Source organism: Polypterus senegalus, chromosome 2 (assembly GCF_016835505.1).
Source record: "Polypterus senegalus isolate Bchr_013 chromosome 2, ASM1683550v1, whole genome shotgun sequence".
Lineage (NCBI taxonomy): Eukaryota > Metazoa > Chordata > Cladistia > Polypteriformes > Polypteridae > Polypterus > Polypterus senegalus.
Window position 1 is genome coordinate 80,226,388 of NC_053155.1, and position 17,340 is coordinate 80,243,727.

Below are 17,340 nucleotides of genomic sequence, written 5' to 3' on the forward strand. Positions count from 1 at the left end.
CTTTGGTGATGGAAAGTGATAAATGGGTGGGTGTCAGTGAGCAGAGGACACTGGTATAAGCTGAATGTGCCTGGAAGGAATTGCCCACAGAGAGACTGGAATATAAGCCCTAGTCCTGCTCAAAGCAATCAGTTTTTGATTCACAAAGTCCTACTGGGATACCTGTGGCCATTCCCAGAACAGGAGCCATCTCAGCATAATGGTGCCATTGAAGGTCATGTAAGGCTCTCTTAGAGGGTGGCAAAGTATGAGTTTCTGAAAGGGAGTTCATATCTTTTTAGTGATATTCACAAAGGCTCTGGGGCCTACTGTATACCCTTGTGGGGCCTCCCTCCTATTGCACCATCATCATCTTGCCTTGTCCTGGCACCGCCCTCTGTAGGCGCACTTCCCAGTCTGCTTATTTACAAGCCATACGAGAAACAAGCGGGTGGAGGAAGACGTCCCCCCTCCTCTAATTTTCCATTCCTTAATTTGAGTTCTACATGTAATTGCATACTTGTCCTGGCCATTTTGGCCCTGAGGACAGAAAGCTGTCAGAAACAGTAAACAGTCTAATCCAAACTGTCCTGGAGTGCCCGTTTTTGTTTTTATTTTTGTTTTTTTTTTTTTGGTTGGAAAAGAAGGAGAGAGCTTAAAACAAACTTTTCTTCCCTTATTGTCTGTTCAAACAGTTGCATTATCCGAGCATGTGAGTATTCTTTAAGATGATTGTGATTCAGCCTCTTTTCAACCAGCTTGTTGTCAGAAGTTCTTTATTTTTAGGCGGCCTTAATGCCAAGAATCTGCATTGGAGTTCATAAGGCACAAAGAAAGTTGCCCATCACACTCTGGCTAAGGCATGTAAACGTAAGGAAGGAAACATCTAACCTTAATGTGTGGATATCTTCTGACTGAGGTGGACAAGGTTCACTGTAGGACCTTTCAAAATTTCAAGGGCTGAACAATCAGGATATCTGATGAGGGAAAGTGTGCACAGGTGTGGGTCTTTAACCTATATCAGAGTGGTTTGGATTTGGAAGAAAGGTTGGGTTCTGCAATGTTCACGAAAGAAAAAAAAAAAAAAACAAAAAAAACAAAAAAACCCATATAGCAGCTTTCTTGTTTGCTGAAACTCTCATAATTATTCTGCCATCTTTGCCATGTCAGCATCGAGGTGGGGCTCTGTGCGTTTGCCTGCCATTCCAATTCAGTGACTGAAAAGCACAACTAGAGACACACATCACCCAGTAAAGCAAGCACAACAACACACACTCAGTGATGTCAAAACATTGTTACATACGGGCACATATGCATGCACATACACCCCTAAGCCCCACAAACTCCAACTCATGCTTCTTCAAACTATTCTACAATCAGTAAGCTGTGACACACACACACATGCTATATCATACTTTTTAAACAAGCTAATACAATTGCTTGCTTACTTGATCTCATACACATTCTATAATACCAAACATATATCATAGCATACCATACCATAACATACAAGAAATATATATATGAAAACACACACAAACACACATAGTTACAAACTTGTTATATATTCATGTTTGTACACAAACTCTGATTACTCCTTCATGTTAACACTCGCACATATAATTTTACTTGTACATAAACTTATTCAAACTCTTTCACGGTAACATATGTACAGTGCATCCGGAAAGTATTCACAGCGCATCACTTTTTCCACATTTTGTTTTGTTACAGCCTTACTCCAAAATGGATTAAATTCATTTTTTTCCTCAGAATTCTACACACAACACCCCATAATGACAACGTGAAAAAAGTTTACTTGAGGTTTTGCAAATTTATTAAAAATAAAAAAACTGAGAAATCACATGTACATAAGTATTCACAGCCTTTGCTCAATACTTTGTCGATGCACCTTTGGCTGCAATTCCCGCCTCAAGTCTTCTTGAATTTGATGCCACAAGCTTGGCACACCTATCCTTGGCCAGTTTCACCCATTCCTCTTTGCAGCACCTCTCAAGCTCCATCAGGTTGGATGGGAAGCGTCGGTGCACAGCCATTTTAAGATCTCTCCAGAGATGTTCAATCGGATTTAAGTCTGGGCTCTGGCTGGGCCACTCAAGGACATTCACAGAGTTGGCCTAAAGCCACTCCTTTAATATCTTGGCTGTGTGCTTAGGGTCGTTGTCCTGCTGAAAGATGAACTGTCACCCCAGTCTGAGGTCAAGAGCCCTCTGGGGCAGGTTTTCATCCAGGATGTCTCTGTACATTGCTGCAGTCATCTTTCCCTTTATCCTGACTAGTCTCCCAGTTCCTGCTGCTGAAAAACATCCCCACGGCATGTTGCTGCCGCCACCATGCTTCACTGTAGGGATGGTATTGGCCTAGTGATGAGCGGTGCCTGGTTTCCTCCAAACGTGACGCCTGGCATTCACACCAAAGAGTTCAATCTTTGTCTCATCAGATCAGAGAATTTTGTTTCTCATGGTCTGAGAGTTCTTCAAGTGCCTTTTGGCAAACTTCAGGTGGGCTGCCATGTGCCTTTTACTAAGGAGTGTCTTCCGTCTGGCCACTCTACCATACAGGCCTGATTGATGGATTGTTGCAGAGATGGTTGTCCTTCTGGAAGGTTCTCCTCTCTCCACAGAGGACCTCTGGAACTTTGACAGAGTGACCATCGGGTTTCTTAGTCACCTCCCTGACTAAGGCCCTTCTCCACTGATTGCTCAGTTTAGATGGCCAGCAAGCTCTAGGAAGAGTCCTGGTGATTTTGAACTTCTTCCACTTACAGATGATGGAGGCTACTGTGCTCATTGGGACCTTCAAAGTAGCAGAAATTCTTCTGTAACCTTCCCCAGATTTGTACCTTGAGACAATCCTGTCTCGGAGGTCTACAGACAATTCCTTTGACTTCATGCTTGGTTTGTGCTCTGACATGAACTGTCAACTGTGGGACCTTATATAGACAGGTGTGTGCCTTTCCAAATCAGGTCCAATCAACTGAATTTACCACAGGTGGACTCCAATTAAGCTGCAGAAACATCTCACGGATGATCAGGGGAAACAGGATGCATCTCAGCTCAATTTTGAGCTTCATGGCAAAGGCTGTGAATACTTATGTACATGTGATTTCTCCATTTTTTTATTTTTAATAAATTTAAAAAAATTTCAAGTAAACTTTTTTCTCATTGTCATTATGGGGTGTTGTGTGTAGAATTCTGAGGAAAAAAATGAATTTAACCCATTTTGGAATAAGGCTGTAACATAACAAAATGTGGAAAAAGTGATGTGCTGTGAATACTTTCCGGATGCACTGTATATGTACTCCCATATACGTACTGTATATGTCACAACATAAAATGTTTAAGTTTTACCACAGAATAAAAAAAAATTATTTACATAACAATAATCACAGCATCATAAAAATGACACGGTTGAATATTATTTCTTACTATCAACAAAATATAAATATTGTGTAAAAATAAATATAAAATTTAAATAAACTGAATAATTACAGTCTGACATATGCCTACATGGTTTCACTTGCACTTTTTCATTGCCACTCTTACTGTATAAGAAGTCCTTCATATGGGAAATCTGCACACTTGTTGCACACACTCCAAATACACCATACACCAAATCCCTCACTCTTTCCTCTTCATAAATACATCTGATAACATGTACTATGTATGGCAAACCCGAACAATTCTAACTGCAACATGCTTTATTGGCATGACATATGTATTCACACACAAACAAAAAACAAATTACATTATTGTACCGTTTGTCTGTCTTTGTGTTGATATTGTATTATCGCCAACTGTTCAGAGGAGACATGCAAGTAAGAAATTCATGTACTCTCTACACTATGTACCATAAACTTTGACTAAACAAATAGATCAATCTACTGTATATATCTAAGGGAGAAATTTAGCTTTAATTTAATAATGTGAATAATTCATAAGAAATATTAATACATATCAAATTAGTAATAATACAAAAACTACAAGTTTAACAAAGTCACCTATTCATAATCGTGTAAACACTGATATACTCGCAACCTTAAAAAAAAAAAAAAAAAAAAGAAGAAGTGTTCCTCATGTATCCAAAGCGCACAAATTGAAATAATATGTGATCACATGTCTCATATGCACCCCCCCGCCCCACACATTGTCTATGAACATAGTCACATGCACCAAGACTCAGTCCATTTACCAAACCTATAGACTACCAATCACTTGCACAATCAGACTGCATCCATATGTGTGTGTGTGTGTATATATTTATTAATTATATATACACACGAGTATGCATTCACATAAAATTACTTATTTGTATTTATTCATTCCATGAACATGCGGTTACTTGCCCAGCTTATGAACATATAATGTAAACACAAAAATGTAATCACATGCTGGTTCTCATATGCAAACACATATGCTGAAACTTGTGCTCTCTGCACATGTCTGAATGCATGTGATATTTTTTCTGGTTACACATTTTCTTGTACACACACACACACACACACACTCGCTCCATAAAGATACATACAGTAAGATATTCTCACACGCAGGCATAAACATGAACATTGAGCAATAAACATTAGCAAAAAAATATTTAGTCATATGCACTTATGCACACACACTATATTCATGAACGTACAATTCCATATACAGTACACTGGATTCGTGGTAATAGAATTACAGTATATAGAAGTACACATATGACATCCTTCAAAGTGCAATTACTTGCTCTTTCTTAAATGCACCAAATGAACTCACAGCCACATGCACTCACACACAGACTGTATTTATGAGCATACAACCACATGTTCTCTCATGTAAAAGTACACATTCATGCCGCATACACAAATATTTAAAAAATCTTGCACGCAAATGCATTTGTATTGCCTACACATTTATATGCCACCTCAAACCATTCATTTTTTTAATTTATAATTATTATCGCACCCCTCCTTGCAAATAAAAAATATTTTTTCATATAAAAGAAGGAAAACTTACCAAGAAAGAAAAAAAAAAAGATATGAAATATAAATAAAATACTAAATGCATTTAACAAGTGAGGGACATTCCAGATGGAAATCTAAAAATCTGCAGTCTTTGTGTAAGTAAAAAATAATAATAATTTTTACTCAGGTTGATAACAGTTTGCACACTAACACATAGACACATTTATATATAAATGTGTTCACTTTCCTTATTTGTGTGCGGTTGTTACCATAGACTAGCTTCTCAACATGTCCATTGTTTAAATGACAGTAGCAAGAAAAAAAAAATGTCGAGAAAGAGTTGGAAAGACGTGTCCAGTCCAGAAGCTATGAAATACCAGAGCAGAGCACTGCAGAAACATCGACACACTAAAACACCTGTTACCAAATACAAATCTAGCGAGACTTTATAGTTCTTTGCACTACATAGCTATTCAAAAAGGTGCTAAAGTTGATATCCGGAGAGGGTGATCATGGATGTGCCAAATTATGAGCAGAAAAAGCTTGTCCACAAGCTGGCTATCTACGTGCTTAAAGAGAACCTGATACCAGCAAAGTTATCAGATTCAGAAAGACAACAATCAAACAATGAAATCATAAGGAGTCTACATCAGCTGGATGCATCAATCTTAGAGGTAATTTAGGAAAAAATGGCTCCATTAAACTTACTTTGATGTCAAGAGGAGAGAATGCGCCTCATTTTGAGAGTCTAATGAAGTGAATTATGCACTGAAAGCTCAAAATGAAATCCTTTCTATCAGCAGATTGATGTCCAGCACTAGAAGCCTAACAGTGATCAATTCATAAAAAAGCAGGTAAAATACAATTACAAACAATAAATGAAAAGAAGTGTACAAAGTAATAGTAAGAAAAATAAAAAATATACTACAACCTGATAAAAAGTACTGTAAATTCAAAGGAAATTAGTAAAAACAAAGTAATGGAGATATCCCAAACACATTCAAGCAAACAAAAATGTGGTAAGAGATACAGTAAAATTTATTTTAAAACAGACAGGACACCATAACAACAAATAGAAAAGACCAACCAGTACAAATAAATTACAACTGGTTAAAAAAAATATCAGCGGAGATAAAATAACTAATGATCATGAATAGCAGCAACAAAATAAATAAATAATAATAAAAAAAATTAACTATTATTGGTGACAGATTAAATAGGTATATTTAGATATAAAATATATGTATTGTTAGTGGTTATAAAATATTAGCAAAGAGCTGCACATTAGAACTGGCAAGTAGTAAACAAATATTTTTAAAAGGGCTTATATTTTTACATTAAACAAATTCCAGAACAGATAATAACATAAAAAAATGTTAACTTAGGAAGTACATGCACAACAATATTTTAGGCATATTAAAAAATATGTTAAAACTTTGTAATAATTAATAAGCATTTCATCAATACTGTGAATAAAATAAAAGAAAATGAAATGGCCCGATTATAGCTTTCTCTAATAGGAATGCCAGAGGAACAGCAGGCTACTCTAAAACCCTGACGCAGCTCACTGATCCGCTTTGAAGGCCTGTGTACACACAGCAACTGAAGAAAGTTTCAGAAGTCTTGGTTTTATTTTTTTTTTTATAATTATTCTTCTTAACTCCTGGATTTTAATTTTCCAGGATTGTTGTTCACATTTGCTCAGAAAATGAATCTCATTAAACTCACTCATTAAATGCCGAGCTGCCATCAGTAGCAAGATATACGAAACTCTGCTCTGCTGCTTCTGGCCCCTGCAGGAATATGCAAGCAGAAAAAGAAAAAGAAAAAGAAAAAAAAAAAAACGCCATTTCTTCTCAACTACCCAGACACTCAGCACCTTAACTGACCTGGCACATCAACAAAAGCCACCAAAGGACACAATTTATGGTGATGCATGGCAGCCACCATCACAGTAACCTATATGATGACATTTTTTCAAAATTTGTGAGCCTTACAAGCAAACTGGAAAGAATGGAAGAACACAAACACGAGTTCCTCACTCACATCTCAGTAGGATACGACATGTAGTGGGCAGCAGCAAAGGCTTGTGCCCCAGCAAAGACGACTGGGCCCAAGTCACGCATGTCTAAATCTGATTTTAGAATTGAACGAATTTTATTAATACCAATAATAACAGATATACAGCAAAAGATAAAATGTAAATACAAAAAGATATTTATACAGGAGTTTATACAATTGGAGCCAAATGCACAAGAATTAAAAAAAAAAAAAATCACTGCACTGCAGATTAATTATTTATACACTTTAGACCTGATTCATTAATAATTGAAGTAATTTATCACATTTTCCCATTTTGTATTTCATTAAATCATTTTGGCATTTTTAACTAGCCTAATTATACATAATTCCAAATGTATATATTAAAAACAATCTATAACCTACTAATGTATGTGCCTACATAATGTAACCATACACACAGAATGCAAAGAGAAAAATAAACACATAGTCATAAACGATGGACAAATAGTTACATAAAACACTCAAAACTATACATTAAAGGAAATGAGGAAATACATTTCCATGGAAATGACTTCAAGAATTTAGTAAAATTTAATTTCATTGTAACTGACATGATGTTGCAAAATTGCATGAAACAAATTGGATATTTATGGGATGATAAACTTGAAATTCAAGATATGTAGCAGTAACTTTGACGGTATGTTATACATACACAAGATATACTGTTATACTGTATATACACACACACACACATACACACGCATACATACATATGCTTAATGTGAATTTGTATTTGTATGTAAAATATGCTATATTAAAAACACACACATTCCACATTAAATATACATAATGTTCACACTTTTGACATATATAATATGTATATGTGTGTGTGTGTATATATATATATATATATATATATATATATATATATATATATATATATATTTACATTTACATATACATACACACACACACACACACACACATATATATATATATGCACATACAAACACACACACATATACATATATTTTATATATATAAAATCATATGCAGTATAGTCTAAATATTTGCATGCACATAACACACGCATATATACAGTACATTTTGTATGTAATGTATATACATACATGCATACATACACATATTTTATATAAACATTTACACAAGTATACACTAGACAGATGGATAGCACATACACATATACATCTATATGTGTGTTTACATTTTATTTTAAAACCCACACAAATGTTACTTAGCAGTACACCACAAGCTCTTTCAACATTCATTTTCTTGCCAACTAATCTGCATTTGCACTATTGAAACAAACAATAATAAGCAACTAATGACTTACTACTCCCATGTATAATTTATTATTGTAAGTTTCATTTTTCTTTCCCTCTATTGTGACACGTGCAAATTTTAAAACATTCAAAAAAACCTGCAAAGAAATTTCACAAAATAACCTTAGTTATCTTAAGTCTCACACATGGCATGGCAATACACAAACAGAAAAAGACGCACACACACTACCACACATTCATATATGATTAAATTATGCCTAGCTGTGATTTACATCAAATTAAAAAAGTGTAATAACGAAAAACATTTAAAAAATATATACAAGATTTTAGAAAACGAATTTTAGATTAGCCTGTTTCAACCATACTCGCAAATATTAATTATGAATTTAACAACTTAAACGCCGCCTTAAATTCTATATACCTATAATGTTAAATTGTTTAACGAGTCACGTAATTTTATAAAGTGTATACATTTACTGTTGTATCACTTAAATAACACACAGACGGGTTTCCGGCCATCCATTACCTAAACCCGTTAAATGGATCCACCCGGCGCAGGATGGCAGGACAGAAAGGTGTATGTGTGTGTGTGTGTGTGTGTATATATATATATATATATATATATATATATATATATATATATATATACACACACACATATACACACACATACATGCTGTACACATACATATACATATTCACACACACACTCACAACTCCGACCTGTTGAGGGACTGTGTGCGAGTTTACACACTTGTTTACTCGATGCATGTCCAGCGAGTTCATTTTTGCTCTCGTTTTCAATACACTGCGAATACGGAAGAAACAGAACACGATTAATCTGTTTTAACACTTGCAGTTCACAACAGGAAAATCATTCATTCATTCATCATACCTACAGTATATACATAATTTATATTTATTGACAGAGTACTGTATATTCACAAATACAGTACATACACATATCATTACATAGATATATGCACGAGTCTCATGTGTTTCTTTATTTAAGTGTATGTGTTTTGCGACGGAAAATTACCAAAAATTGTTTGGATGTCTATTAATGTTATGTGCACATGTGCGGCATGCACAAAATACACAAGCTAAAAAATTAATAACTGCAGATAATGTTTAGAATGCAACCCTGCTGACATGCGTTTATGGTAAATCTCAAGTAACCATTACAAGATAAATTAACGCAACATGAATCTAACTTTACTTTTTAAGTACCAGCAAGTCAATAAACTTACCTGAAAACAATTATTTATTTAGGATTGAGGCAATTAACCATAAAAGTGTATGCGAGTAACTCCTGTGGGGACCACTGAGCTTTCCTCCCTGAACACCGATCACCCCGGCCTGGAACTTGGAATAGGTACTCTCTGAACAGAGCTAACCCTAAATAACCTCTCTAAAAGCACCTCTAGTTGTCTTCTTCAAATGCAAACCGCCGTACTCGTGTTAGTATTCATCCGTTTCCAAAATTAGCATGCCGTCGCACTTTTGCGTTTTTACAATTCACTTCGTTTTGTTGAAGGTCATCGTGGGTTAAATTATCGAATGGGTCACCATGACCACAAATCTGACACTTCATTTTAAAACTGTACTTTCTTAAAAGGTCGAAGTGATAGGAAAATGAAGGCATGGTTCTTGTTTTACTGTGAGGAGATTTTGCACAAATATCGATTTCCGAAATTTGACTAGCCTGGACTGCCATTTCACACGTTTTAACGAAATAAATCAAGACTCGTTACATATCCGAAGAGAAATTTCCCGAATCCTGTTGGCAATAAATTAGAATATAAACGGTTTTCTTCTAGTAGTATAACGGTTTATCAAAACGAATTCCCACTACATGCAGGGGGCAACATTTTAGGCAAACCGTGTAATAAATACAGAATTAAAAGAATTATTCTAAATAAAAAATAATGGAGAAAAGACAACAATGCCTTTCGAAGTGCACTTGTGCGCCCGACCCCACTAACTTGTTTCAACCACAAAGTTTACCCGGACTATAAGGCATTCTTTTCTCTCCCATACCCGAGTACAAACAGGTGAGGGTGGACACCCCCGTCTAGTCTTAAGATCTGTATCCAAAACTGACGTTGCGGTTTTCTCTTATCGAAGCTCTGGACAGAAAGTTCTGCGTCCACCTGTCTCAACGGCTGCTGTAACTGCGAATAAAATCAGCGATATGTGCGGGCCGCCCGCATGGGCTGTGTCCCTGAATCTCCATTTATTCTTTCCTGTTCCAGACTGTCCGAAACACGGGTTCCTTTGATTTGGGAGCTTGCAGTCGGGGCTTTGCTTATCATGCCATTTACCAATTCATTCGTTTACGTTATTAAATGGGCTTAAATTAGAATAACAAAATCGTACACTACTAGACAAAATGTTGGCCGCAAATGAGAATGCTTCATTTCAATTTACAATCCCACCGCATTCCTCCTTCATTTTAAAACATTTTCCCTTGAAAAATGTAAGCTTTGCGTAAAATGATCAAAATTCGGAAATGAATCGATAAAGTCTGATACGTGTGACAATTTTTATGAGTCGCTTGCTAAAAAGAATTGCTGAAAATCAGTGTTGTAAATATAACATAAAGAGAGAACAACCGGTCCCTCTTCTCCCCGCGCCCTACAATACAAATTACATCTCACAAAGCTGGCATTTCAAAGAGCTCACCTTACAGTAAGACGAGGGCATTCATTTTGTCAAACATGGCACCGGACCCGGGAGTGCATGCGGGCGGTCAGGGGAGCTCCCAAATTGTCGGCGGCGAAGAAGAAGAAGAAGAAGAGAGCGAAGGGAGGCAAGCAGGTCGGCGGCAGCGAGAGTTACTGAATAGAGTGGCAAGTTGGAGGCGCAAACGCGGCAGATGTCCGTGCCTCTGAGGTGCCCGCAGCGGTGGCTGTTTCAGAACAAACGGCTTTACTCCATCATCGGGAGACCCAGCCGTTTCCTATGCTGTATTTCCCACTTCCCCTTTCCATTGTGCCAGTCGGGACCAAGCTGGGGACAGTTTCCCAATTTAAACAGAGTGTCTTGCCGGCGAAACACCTCACACACGCGCGAAAGAAAAAAAGCCCTTGCCAAGTGAAGTTTAGAAACTTCTTCTCCACTAGCCGTCAATTCATTTGTCACGCTTAAACTCAAATATTTAGCTTAAAAAATTCCATCCCTCAACCTCCCTATGCTAGGTAAATGAAAGCTTTGTTTCCGTTAATCGTATAAAAATAGCTCGGTCTTTTGAAATCTGGAATTTAGATGTAGTTCACTACAGCGAAATTTTAAGAAGAAAAGAAAAAAAAAGCCCCTCGATAGTAAAAAAAAACAAGCACGGAGATACACCACGGAAGCTTGTTTAAAACAATCACCTGTTTTATACTTATATAAAAAAGAACTTTTTCGGGAAAAGTCACTTTTTTAATTAAAAAAGAAATCTTAACTAGCGATCGTCACTTTTTAAGTTGCTGCATTTTTCCCTGAAACGCCGAGATATTACAATAAGCGGAATCAACACCACAGCATACTAAATATAACTTATTACAAATAAATGCGAACTGTCCTAAATGCAAAGGAACAGCCACTGCTCCCGTCTCTCACTCCCCCCTAAATTACCGGGAACAAGGTGTCGTCCTCTCCTCTTATCCCGCCTGCTGTCTAAGCGCAGATCGCCAGCACGACACTTACTTGTTGAAAAGTTTTTTTTTCAATTTTTTTTTCCTGGAATAACAGACATTTCTGTTCTTATAAATAAAACAGAGGGACTCTTCAGTAACACCCAGCCCCCTCTCCCCCACCCCCTTCCCTCTCCCCGCTGCTTACCTTCCACTCCCAGCTGCGTTTCATGCTCCAGTAGGGTCCCCGAATTCGTCCTTTCACGTTTTCCAGTACTGCACACTCCTGTTACCTTGTTTCAGTATTTTTCCTTTACTTTGTTTCAATTCTCACTTCCATCTTCTTTCATCTCATCAATAAACACACACACTGCACCCTACCTTCAACAAAATCAAGACCACGCCCACCAAACCCGCCCTTTCCTTTCCTATTCGGCTGCCTAATATGATCTTCACGCCCACTCAGCATTCATTGGTCAAAGTACAGTTTTGACATAAACAATGGGCCGGGAAGCACATCAATCAGGCGGGGCATGCTCCACTCAGGGCTTCGCACACCCACGAATCGGGGCGAGGATGGAGCTGGAGCCATTCCGGCTCTCGCCTGGGGTGTCTGCAGGAGCAGAGGCCTATGGTGCCGCTAGAGCCAAGATGGCGAACATAGGGGCACGGTGTCACAACCTCTCTCACCGCAATAAACAGTGCTCGATCAGTTTGTGGAGTGACAGAAACAGTTTAACACTGGCGTAAGTGACGGGATTTGGGTCCTTTCACGTTCTGACCTAAGTGGTGACATCCGAAGAACATTACGGTAGGGTCATGAAAAGTTTTCCTTCGTTGTTAAAATTACTACGCGCTCCGCACAATCATTTCGAGGATGGCAGAACTGGCCTATCCACGGAATGGAAGGTGCGTACTTGACAACACTCGCTGTCCATCACAGTGTTGCTTGGTGGATTGGTCCTACTGAGCGTCTGTAACTTTCAAGAGTGAAATGACTGTCTCACAGCATTGGGTGAAGTCTGTGCCAGTCACCGTCCTTGCTATCAGGCTAGATTGGTTTCGGTCCACCCCTTTTACTTTCTACGCATTTCTATTTTCTCATTTATTTATTTTTAAAGACAACGACCCCGCTTGACCGCGAGCCAAGTTGAAAAAAGTGAGTGACAATTTTGTGAGCCAATCAGCTAGCGGACAGCACTGCCGCGACTCATAAACGACCAGCAGCTGAGCAGGAAAAACTGACTGACATGGAAACAGCGCAATGAGGTCCGTGGTTTTTGTTTTTTTGCCCACCCCTGTCTAGACTGTGACAGGTGTGCGTCTGTCTGCAGTCTAGACTGTACTAATCAGCCTTAAAGCTGCTGCTGCTGTACCAAACGTTGCATCCCTGCGTGTACAAATGTGGATAGACAATGGCAGGAGGCCTAGTCTAGCGACTAAGAATAGTACTCCTGCTCTTTGAGTAACGATAACAAGAAAAGAGTTGGGCGATGAGTTTTCGTGCGATAAACGGCCATGGGGTAATGGCATATTGCATGAATGATAATAAAATCTGCAAATGTCAAAGGCGGAGCGATATGCTAAACACTTCTGTGTTAGGGCGGAGGGGAAAAAGGGAAGCAGAAGCCCATGCATAAACCCCCAAATTGGGAATACATTTATGGTGTCAATCTGCATCGAATCTGACGTTTTGACAGTACAGATATTCTTAATTTTAAAAAATCGTCGCCCGGCGCTCAGTGCTCTTTTCTAATTTCTATCAAATATTTCGTGTTATTTTCCGTGACATATTTAAAAATGTTAATTTTCTCTCGAGTCGGTAAAGAATTATCCATATCAGCACTAAATGTGTGGCGTCTATCACCGCTCCGCCTCACGATCTGTAGGAATTACACGCTTCAGCGCTTCGTGTCCTTAAAGAAACCTTCAGTGCCTCACTAGCTACAATGTAACAAGCGGTCCTTTCAGACCGTGTACGTCATCTGGCGCGCGCGCGTGTGTGTGTGTATATATATGTGTGTGCGCGATGCCCTTCAGTTCGGGCAAAATGCGCATTTGCGAGTCGTGATGAAGTATTTACATATTCCCTTATTTGCCGAATTTTGCGCCCACTTCAATCCGCCAATGAAAAATGTTATCTGCTTCTTAAATATTTCATTTAGGGCGAGTGCCTGTGAGTCACGTTGTAATGCTACGAGCGGCGCGCGTAACCACTCTTTAAATGCTAAATATTACATCGAGACAGAAAGAATAAATGATTCATTGTATTCGACCCACGTGAATACGAAAAGTTGGATCTTCGGGTTTGAGTTTACGCATTTTGTAAGGTTTCTAAAACCGAAATGGTGAAGAAAAGGCGCGTTCCTGTCGCCACTGCCCGTTCCCCTCCCCCTCACATCCCACCCACCTAATTGTTATCCAACCTCTGGATGTTTAAAATGTCCTCCATTTCAGAAAGGCTGCATTATTTAATGTATGCCACTTTGATTAGATTTTGGTATCGTTATTATTTAAAGCAGCCGCTGTTTTGGGGCGCCACCTGCTGGACAGCGGCTTTATTTGCAGCACAGAAGGAAAGTGGATTGCGCGTATTCTGTTAAAGAAAGTCCAAAGTGCGTTACGGTGCTTGCTGCCTTCTTGTTTGTGTGTGTTTGCCTTCTTTACCACATTTTATATACTGCCAACGTTTAGGGTACAATAATGAGACCGGGTTTATCATTTCTACCGTATTTGTTTGTTGAACGTGGCTCAAGACTGGAGTACAAGTCAATCGTTATTTGATGGGAAAAGGCATTTATTTCCTAAAAACTTAAATAGGTCTCCTGACTTAGAAATTTGCAATGTAGTTAAAATATATAAGGATTAAAGTCTGTTAATGGGAGTGAAAGATTAAGTAGTTACATTTTACATAGACCTGAAACTCGTTAGGTGCGACTGTTCTGCCCCCTCCACTGCCTAATCTGGTATACCAGATTCGGTTCAGAGAAGGTGTATGTAGGCTACTCGCTGTCGAGCACTGCTCATCTTTGTCTTTTTTATTGCAAATCCCTGTCATTTTGCCGTCATAGTAAATTGTGAGACAGCTTTCAGCTGCTTTGGTCGTTGTGCTAGAATTTAAAATCTTGCAAATCAAGCCACCACTCTCCCCATTAGGAATACTTGCTTTTGCAATATTATACTTACACTTGAGTAGCATCAAAAGTCCTGCTTTTTCTGAGTCTTTGCATGTATACATCTTTATAGCAGAAATCTTTTTTTTTATTTCAGCTCAGTTTTAATTACATCTGACTTTTCTTTATGATCTTTATCTTTTCAACATGATTCCTGTTAATGGTTCTGCCAGACTGTAAATTTCAGACTACATTTGAACTCATAATCTCAAGGTTGGGGGCTATCTCTATTCACACACACGTGCACATTATTTTGTGCTTAGAAAAAGTTGATTATATGCTACTCTTGGAACAGCTCAGAACTATAACTGTCTATAGAATCTCAAGTTTAAGAAGTGGTCTTCAGTGTAGAAGATGCACTTAATCAGTTGATCAATTATTATTCCATTTTCTAAATCCACTTTTTTCTTATACAAGGGATCCAGCAGTAAATTAAAACAATATAGGGGATTTTTAATTGTCAGTTATTCAAAATTAACAGATGAATGCACAAAAGTATGCATATGATCAATGGGAAGAAGTAGATTGTGGGAAATGAACGATAGAGATGAAGTAAGACTTCAACTACAGAGAGTCTAAGTTGCCTGGACAGGCTCAATCAGCATGTTTTAGACAATGCCAGTCCCAAAAAGCATCTTTTTGACCAAATTAATCCCATTTTAGTCAATAAAAAGAAAATGTTCCTTCCATTTATCCATTATCTTAAAGCATTGTGGAAAGCTGCAGCCTGTTCTGGCAGTTTTGGGTACAAGGAAGTGTCAAATCCTGGAGTGGGAGACAGCTCATCACAGGGAATACTCCTGCACATTTCCCTACACATTTCTGCACAGCCAATTAAGAGATGCCACTCAATCAAACAGGAATACCCTTGAGATCTAAAAAGGGAATACACTGAGTAAGCACACAGAGGACTTGCATGGGTCCACATATTGTGAAAATGGAAACAGCATGCCTGGAGCTTGGCTGTCCACATATGTCTGCTGTGACGCAAGAATCCAGTGTTTTGCATGTAGCTTCTGAACCCAAGCAGATTTCCCCTACGGGGCTCAGGCTTTCATCTTTGTGTCCATTTATTTAAATCACCAAGTTGCTGTTCTGCCTTGGCCACTTCCATTGTCACATTTTCTGCTTAATGTTACCTTGTGACAGGTGTCACTATGTTGTTCCCTGGTGCTAATTTGAGCTCATATTGGTCAGTTTATCCTCAATCAGTTATCTCACTGTTTTGTTGGATACTTTATATGTTAAATACATTGTTTTTAGCCTCTTCAGTACGATTTTTCAATACACACACTGAGGAGAGGCAAGAAACATGACAGCCCGCATGGAGTTTGCTAAAAGACACCTGAAGGACTCTGAGATGGTGAGAAGTAAGATTCTCTGGTCTGATGAGACCAAGATAGAACTTTTTGGTCTTAATTCTAAGCGGTATGTGTGGAGACAATAGGCACTGCTCATCACTTGTCCAATACAGTCCCCACAGTGAAGCATGGCGGTGGCAGCATCATGCTGTGGGGGTGTTTTTCAGCTGCAGAGACAGGACGACTGGTTGCAATCGAGGGAAAGATGAATGCGGCCAAGTACAGGGATATCCTGGACAAAAACCTTCTCCAGAGTGCTAAGGACCTCAGACTGGGCCGAAGGTTTACCTTCCAACAAGACAATGACCCTAAGCACACAGCTAAAATAATGAAGGAGTGACTTCACAACAACTCTGTGACTGTTCTTGAATGGCCCAGCCAGAGACCTGACTTAAACCCAATTGAGCATCTCTGGAGAGACCTAAAATGGCTGGCCACCAACATTTACCATCCAACCTGACAGAACTGGAGAGGATCTGCAAGGAGGAATGGCAGAGGATCCCCAAATCCAGGTGTGAAAAACTTGTTGCATCTTTCCCAAGAAGACTCATGGCTGTATTAGCTCAAAAGGGTGCTTCTACTACATACTGAAGGGTCTGAATACTTAGGACCATGTGATATTTCAGTTTTTCTTTTTTAATAAATCTGCAACAATTTCAAAAATTCTTTTTTTTGTCTGTCAATACAGGGTGCTGTGTGTACATTAATAAGAAAAAAATTAATTTAAATGATTTTAGCAAATGGCTGCAATATAACAAAGAGTGAAAAATTGAAGGGGGTCTGAATACTTTCTGTACCCACTATATATATATATATATATATATATATATATATATATATATATATATATATATGTATATATACAGTGGTGTGAAAACTATTTGCCCCTTCCTGATTTCTTATTCTTTTGCATTTTGT

At 38.3% G+C, this 17,340-nt stretch overlaps 1 protein-coding gene across 4 annotated transcripts in view; it reads right to left on the minus strand.

Moving 5' to 3' along the window:
* Window positions 1–12,279, minus strand: part of zbtb20 (zinc finger and BTB domain containing 20) — a 299,188-nt gene extending 286,909 nt beyond the window's left edge. For 3 of the 4 annotated variants that reach the window (XM_039744085.1, XM_039744084.1, XM_039744081.1), the window contains exon 1: window positions 12,097–12,279. The gene's annotated coding sequence lies outside the window, so the exon portion shown is untranslated. The other variant, XM_039744082.1, reaches the window with a different exon arrangement.
* Between the last annotated feature and the right edge of the window lie 5,061 nt (window positions 12,280–17,340).